Source organism: Mastomys coucha, unplaced genomic scaffold, assembly GCF_008632895.1.
Source record: "Mastomys coucha isolate ucsf_1 unplaced genomic scaffold, UCSF_Mcou_1 pScaffold22, whole genome shotgun sequence".
In the NCBI taxonomy this organism is placed as follows: domain Eukaryota; kingdom Metazoa; phylum Chordata; class Mammalia; order Rodentia; family Muridae; genus Mastomys; species Mastomys coucha.
The window spans coordinates 207,161,776-207,169,200 of NW_022196905.1; the positions used below are offsets into that span (position 1 = coordinate 207,161,776).

General features: G+C 40.2%; 1 protein-coding gene across 2 annotated transcripts in view; it reads right to left on the minus strand.

Annotated features, from left to right (window-relative positions):
* Psd3 (pleckstrin and Sec7 domain containing 3) overlaps nucleotides 1-7,425 on the minus strand; it is a 534,828-nt gene that overhangs the window by 477,417 nt on the left and 49,986 nt on the right. The window lies entirely within an intron of this gene.

Sequence of the window (7,425 nt, forward strand, 5' to 3'; positions counted from 1 at the left end):
GAGAGAGAGAGAGAGAGAGAGAGAGAGAGAGAGAGAGAGAGAGAAAGAGAGAAGTGGCACACTTCCTCCAACAAGACCACAACTTCTAATCCTTCCCAAAGAGTTTCACCAACCTAAGGGCCACTCACATTTAAACCACAAAAGTATCCAGCTACATATAGTCATTTAAAACATTGTTTTCTTTCATTCATTTATTTTTATTACCTTTTTTCTTACCTTTATATATTTGTATATATATAAATTATAAATACAATCTTTATATTATGCAGAAATTATATATATATATCTTCACACATATGTTATATATTTTATGTCTATGTATATAATCTTTGTCTATTCCTTTTTACTTGTTCAGTGTTCCACACATCTTATTATATAGATAGAGTATAATCTAATTAAATAATACCCAACAGTTGGCCATCCATTATTGGATATTTATTATTTTAAGAAATATATTGCAATGAACAGTTTTGTGTATATAAACACATACTGTGAATGCATACATATGAATATATTATAACTAAGCATAAGATGGTTTTTAAAAGGATATTTGCTGTTATAACTCTTAACTGTAATTACTATGTCTGAGAACTCCCATAAGACACTGGTGTCCACAAACACATGCTAAATGAAATTTAATCAGAACCCAGCTTTATTACCAAAGCCTTCCACATTTCATTTTCAAGATTACTGGTAAGCCAAAAAGCAAGTAGCAGATGTTGACCTTGCTATGATTAATTTAACAGAACTTAATTGAGTGCAGATGCAACCACTACTTTTTCAGCCATTCTGTGGCCCCATAACAGGCTGCAGTGGTGATGTCACAGTATGGATCCATGCTCCAGCATGACTCACACCTGTCTTCTGAAACACTCCATTGTGGCTTTATTTCTGGGTGGAGTGGAGTGTGACTCACTCACTGACTCAACCCATCAACACCCTGAATCTGCTTATGAAAATACCACATGGGGATAAGTCTGCAACTACTCTTCTATTTAGCAAGCACATAAGGCACAGAGAGTCCCAACCTACAAAGGTTTTTTGTTCTCTAAGCCTCATTGCAGAATGCATTAGTTCTTGAGGTTTCCCAGTCTTCTTCTTCCCCTGCCCACCCTAATATCATCATTTTAGCCATGTTTGTTACTCTGCTCCCTATAGCATTATAAACAGAAGATCATCAAGGAGTAATTCAATAGGCATGGTGACTGATGGATGTAATGTAATTACTGAACACTTCAGGTAAATTCCTGTGTTTAGTGATGGATATATAATTTATCTGTAAATAAGTAATATAAAACTGAGGAATATTTGGGACCTTCCCTCTTCACTAGGAATGTGATAGCTTCACAGCCCATTTTGGTTGAGTTTTTTTTTTTCTTTTCTTTTAAGAAGGGGGTTTTTGCTATATTATCCCAGTTAGCCCCAAATCCCAAGTTTAGCTGATGCTGCCACCCTGCCTTAGCCTCGCTGGAGGCTGGAATATCGCTGTGTGGCCCCCAACTTTTGCTCTGTTAATGCCTTTGCTTCTTCCTCTCAAGCGACAGTACTGCTTTCACCAAACTTTGCATGTTCCCTGTACAGTTCCAACACCTTCATTAAACCAATGTCTGTCTTATGTTTGTTCAGGCTTTCTAGTCTCACCAGAGATTTTTCTGTGACTGGATCCTTTCATGGTAGATGAGATTGCTACTTCTCCATTCAGGAAACCTCATCAGTAGTTCAGGGAAAAACAGATCTCTGGTTAAGCCATAATTAAGATCAATCAGAACCCCTTCCTGTCCTCACACACGCACATACATGCACGCACGCATGCACTCACACGCAAGCATGTACGTGCACCACTAAAATGAGCTGCCATGCTCATGGCTATTTCCACATTTGAAAACCCACCTGGGAAAGGCAGGAAGGTCATCTTTGCATCTTCTCTCTTTTACTCCATCCTGCTTGTTGTTCTGAGTCAAGGCTCAGAATATGAGCAGACGGGAGGGATGGGACAGACATACTTGAGCAGAAGAGGTAAAGCAGAAAGTGGCATACTTATTCAGGAGCTGGGTCGAATGCTGCCACAGGTGAGGCTGCGTAAGAAGTGAGGTTCTATTTCCTCCAGGTGGTGCTTACTCAGTGTCAAGCCGCAGTGTTTTGTTTTAGCTGTCTTTTCTCAGTTCCTCAAACACTGGGCAGTTAATAACACCACATACCATCTGTAGGGGTCATTTCTTATTCCATTCTTTGGTTGTTTGGAAATGCATGGGCCAACAAGAACCAACATATAGATGTTCCTAACTCTGCACACACACTGGCTCATCTCTTGTTCTCATGGGAAGCTCCATTTTGAAGAAACTGATAGTACTAGAAGATGATTCAGGTTCTGGCTTTACTGTGTATAACAGATAGCAGATTAAGCACCCAACTTAATCTCTTTTTTCCTTTTCTGCATAATTGTTTGACTATTTACGGACCAAGCAGTTATTTAGGTAATTTGTTATTGCACTTATTCTGCAGGAAAAGCCAAGGAAGTTCAAATGGGATTATGTGAGTTCCATGACTAAAGAAGACACATTAGTGGGAAAGCTACCGCCATCCAGATGGTGCATACCAGGCAGAACCTATGCCCATCGAGGCCCGTCAGCTCCTCTGCTTATATACAAACAGGTAAGAGCAGAAGGAGCAGGAGATCATGTATGTGCACTGTGCACAGAGCACAGAAAGGCACCAAGAAACAAATACTTCTAATAAAATAACCATGCTCTTTGTGTTTACCTTGCCATAGGAAATACTGCAAATACTAGGCAGTCAACGATGTACCTACAGGGTTTCAAATCAGCAGCTATATACATTTTTTTTATTAGTATTACTAACATGCCCTTGAAATACGCTTCATTTCAAGTCATAATTGTGGCCCAACTTTACTACAATGAATAAAAATTTAAGCACACATTTACATAAGAGGCAGGGTGGTCTATAATGAAGTATACGGGCTTTGGGGCTGCATAGAAGTGTTTTTACTTACAACAAAAATGAAAGATAATGTAATTATACATGGCGCTGCATGGACATGTTCTGATTTTCTGAGATGTTGCTGGCATAAACATTTCAGTTCATATTTTATTTAACCTGGAGCATACCTGTCTGTGGAATGCACAATCGAGTCCTATCTAGAGCGAATTTCCTGTGTGTGTTCCCTCATCAGGACTTGCTTTGAGTTTACAGAAAATCTTAAAGACTTAGTTTAAATAGCATCAGCCCCAAAGGGACAGAGTTCTGAATATGATCCTCAACTATCAAAAGCAGGATTCGTCCTGCATGTGTTGTCATTCCTAGTGTGACCCAGCATAGTTACCCTGTCTTCCAGCATGCCTGCTGACTCGGGCTCATCCTGGTGAGGATTTGCCCATGGAATTAGAACTTGGAGAAGGTTTACATGTGCGGCTTCTGGAGCTGGTTTGATGTTCCAGGTCTACACTATGGGATGCTGGGGGCATAACTGAGTTCCAGGTACTCAAATTTCTATGGAACCACAGTAACCCAACTCAGTCACCATCGGGATTATGCGCCTGTTTCACACGTCAGAGAATTTTATTTCTGTCAATGGAAACCTTCCCTGAATCAGTCATATTTGCTGCCTGGTCCTCTCAGTTGGATACTGTTTCTGTATTGGCTACTTTCTCTTCACTGTCTGCTCTCTACTCTCAAACAGCTGGTCCAGAAACAAACTCACACAGACTTCCCAAATCTTGTAGTTGCCTGATTCTGGCAGCCATGGCTTTCTTTTCTAGTGTCCCAAAGGCTCCCCAAAGTGGTCCCTTCTCCGAACCTTGCACTTATAACAAGGGCTCTTTGTCCGGCCCCGTGGAGGTCTGCGTGATCTCGCGTGATCTGACTCTAGCCACGTCACGTATTTTCCAGTCCTGTATTCTTACCCATAACACTCCAGGTCACCTGACCCTTTCCTGTTGACCACTTTTTACTCTTCTCTGAACCTTTTGCTTGATGTGCTCTTGCCGCTTAACTCACAAGGCTCATTTCTTATTCAGATCTCCGCTTATGTCTGAGTTCAACTGGGCTGCCACAAAATAATGCCAGATAAACTTATAAACTGTGAAATTACTTTTCACAGTTTATTCTAAAGCCTGCGAATTCAAGATTGGGATATTCAATGTCAGGTGAAGAGTCCATCTCTTATGGATGGGTAAAGTCTCACTGAGCTGCCAGGCGGTGGTGGCGCACGCCTTTAATCCCAGCACTTGGGAGGCAGAGGCAGGCGGATTTCTGAGTTCGAGGCCAGCCTGGTCTACTGAGTGAGTTCCAGGACAGCCAAAGCTACACAGAGAAACCCTGTCTCGAAAAACAAACAAAAAAAAAAACAAAAAAAAAAAGTCTCACTGAGCCAACACACAGTGTGAGAAGCTATAGTGCTCTCTGTTGCCGTTCTTAAAACTAGCACGAATCTCATCCCTGAGAGCTCTACCCCTATGGTCTACGACCCTTCAAATATCCAGCCACTAATATCGTCACATTGGGATTAGTATTTAATGTGAATTTTGGAAAGAGACAGCTGAGTGCTATCCTATGCTATTTTCTGAAAGAGCTTTAATGACAACCATGGCTTACATGACATGCTCTGTATATATTTTTATGGCATTTCCATACTCCTATTTAGTTGTCGACTGTTATGCACGTCATTTTATCCTCTAGCACCTTCATTTAAGCACCAGGAGGACAGGACCTCCCTTGTCTTGGCTTCTGCCTTATCTCAACAACTAGAGTACCCTGGTATACAGCAGTCATATCTGCTTATTAAATAAGCTAATAGGTAAGTTAATACTAACTCCACCCTGAGAAAGGAGGACAACCAAGCCTGGAATCCGTCTGATTCTTCGACCTTCCTCACCTCCGCTAATTTACTGCAGAGTAAAAAGTAACCACCAAGAAGCTGTTATTAAAGCTAAGGTTTTCATGTATGAATAAAATAATGAGGTCTATATTCTTGTTAAAAGAGTCATTTCTTCAACACAGTTTTAAAATTCCAATAAAGCTAAAATAATACCCTAGCCTGTTCTTTCACTTGCCTCCCCACACCCGTCTTTCTTCTTCTTGGCCACACCTAAGGATCCCGGACAGAGAGCGGAGATGCTCCTGTGAGGTACTGATGGGTTGAGGTCACTGGGGGCACAGCCCTGTAATCATGCCCAACTAATTGTGTCAGATGTTGACTGTGTGAGTTAGACAGGATACAAAGTTGCAGGATATGTAGAAAGATTCAGTGCTGTCAGAGGCGAATACAACCTGCTCTGTTCTGAAAGATTGACAGAAAGAAAACCCCAAAGCACAACTTTAACTTATGAAGCTTCTCCCAGAGCTGCTTACCACTGGGCTGGAAAGCCAGCCTCCTGGGTTGTTGTGAGGAATAGAACAACTCAAAGTAAACACAAGCCCCAGAAAAGCCTTGACTCATAGAACTGATTGGGCACATGCTAACTAGTCCAACCACACCCACGCACATGTCTATGTGCACGTGTGCATGCTCATGCACACAGATGGAAGTGATTGTGGAAGACCAGCACTTGAACCAGAGAGAGCAGCCTCTGTGAAAGCACTAGGCTCAATACGTCCATGGGACTGGAAGCAAGATTAAGCCACTTCTCGTGACATCTATGTAAGTTTTTAAAATAGTGTTTGCATTTCTCATTTTTAACAGTGACAGGAGCTTTGCATTATCTAGTGTTGTCTTCAGGTTACTTTACTCACTCTTTAGAACACTCTCTAACTAGGCATCAGAAATGATACCACCTGGACAGGAGAAAACATTGAAACTCAATGACTGAGAGAATTCCCACAAGGTCATATAAGTTCTTGGATTCTCCTTTAGCTACAATTAGATCTAAGAAACAGATTCTTCTAAGTTTTAAGTAATTTGCATTAGCCTAAAGAACTTCCCACAACCCTAGTAATTTTTAGAAATCAATATAATAAAGGTCAGTCTAATTTTTAATGAAATGAATAGGTGGGGTTTTGTATTTCCAAAAGCAATAAAACAGAATAGGTATTAGTATTTATAAAGGGAAATTGAATTTACAAAAATGTGATATGATTTAAATATACCTCCTTTAAAATACTTTAAAAACCTTTGTTTAGACATGTATACTAGCACATGTTAAGTAATCAAATTTACTATATAAATGTGCAAATCTAGAGTATATATTTTATTTCAGACAGTGAAGACTTGAAGTGTTCATCAATTCATGTTTATAAATCAATCGAAAAAAGGACAAACCAAGGAAAAGTATATAATCAGTTGTCAGAAGAGGGAACCCAAAAGTTCACCAGACCCCAGTGTGTAACAGAATGCTAGTGTCTGTCCTTTGGCCTCCTGGCTTCCTCTACACAGAGCACACGGACAATGCCGACAACTCCCTCATGTTAGCGATGTGCCAAAGTATTGCCAATGGATTGCAAACAAAAAAGGTAGGCACAATTTCTGCCATATGTATTTACAGGAATGTCACTTTCCCTGACTTCTCCATACTTTAATATAAAAACACAATATTTAAAAACTTAGACTTACATTTAAGAAAATAAACATTGTACCTGTAATATGATGTTTTGCTATGTAGAATGCATAACATATTACTAGAACATTCATTTCTGTCTCCTCAAGCTTACAGCATTTTTTTTTCTGATGGACAATTTTAAAATCTTCCTTCCTCTCTTTGGAATGAACTGTGTGCTATTGTTGCCTACAGTCACTCTCAGACATGATCACACATCTTGCTCCTGCCAAAATGTGGATTAGTAGGCACTGGTTACATTTCCACCACTCCTGCGCCTTTACTCTCCCCAGCCTACCATGGCCAGAATTCAACTGTCAACTCTTAGAAGATGAACATTTTTAGGTTTCATAAGCACATGGCTTCAAACAGCTCTTTCTGTTTGAGTCATTTCACGCCATATAAGGATTCCCATTTCCATACGTCTTTCTGCAAATGACAGGATTTCAATCTGCTTGTGGCTGATTAGTATTCTATTGTGTATATGCACTCCGTTCTTATCCCCCCATTCATCAGGTGGCACACACGGGCAGTCTCCATTTCGTGGCTATTATGAATTGAGCTAGCTTGAGCACGGGAGTGCAGCTGTCTCTTTGACATATTGATTTCATTTCCTTAGGTTATGCACACTGCTGGGGGATTTCTAACTCATGTGGCACTTCTCGCTTTACTGTTTTGAAGAATCTCCATACTGTTTTACATAATGACTGGAGTCATTTACATTATAGCTAGCAGTATGCAAGGGTTCCCTCTTTGGCACCTACTGGACAGTACTTTTGTTATCGTCAGTCATTTGGGTAATAATCATTATTAGTGAAGTAAGACAGTATGTCATTTTAATTTTGATTTGTATTTCACCAATGATTGTGATGATCAG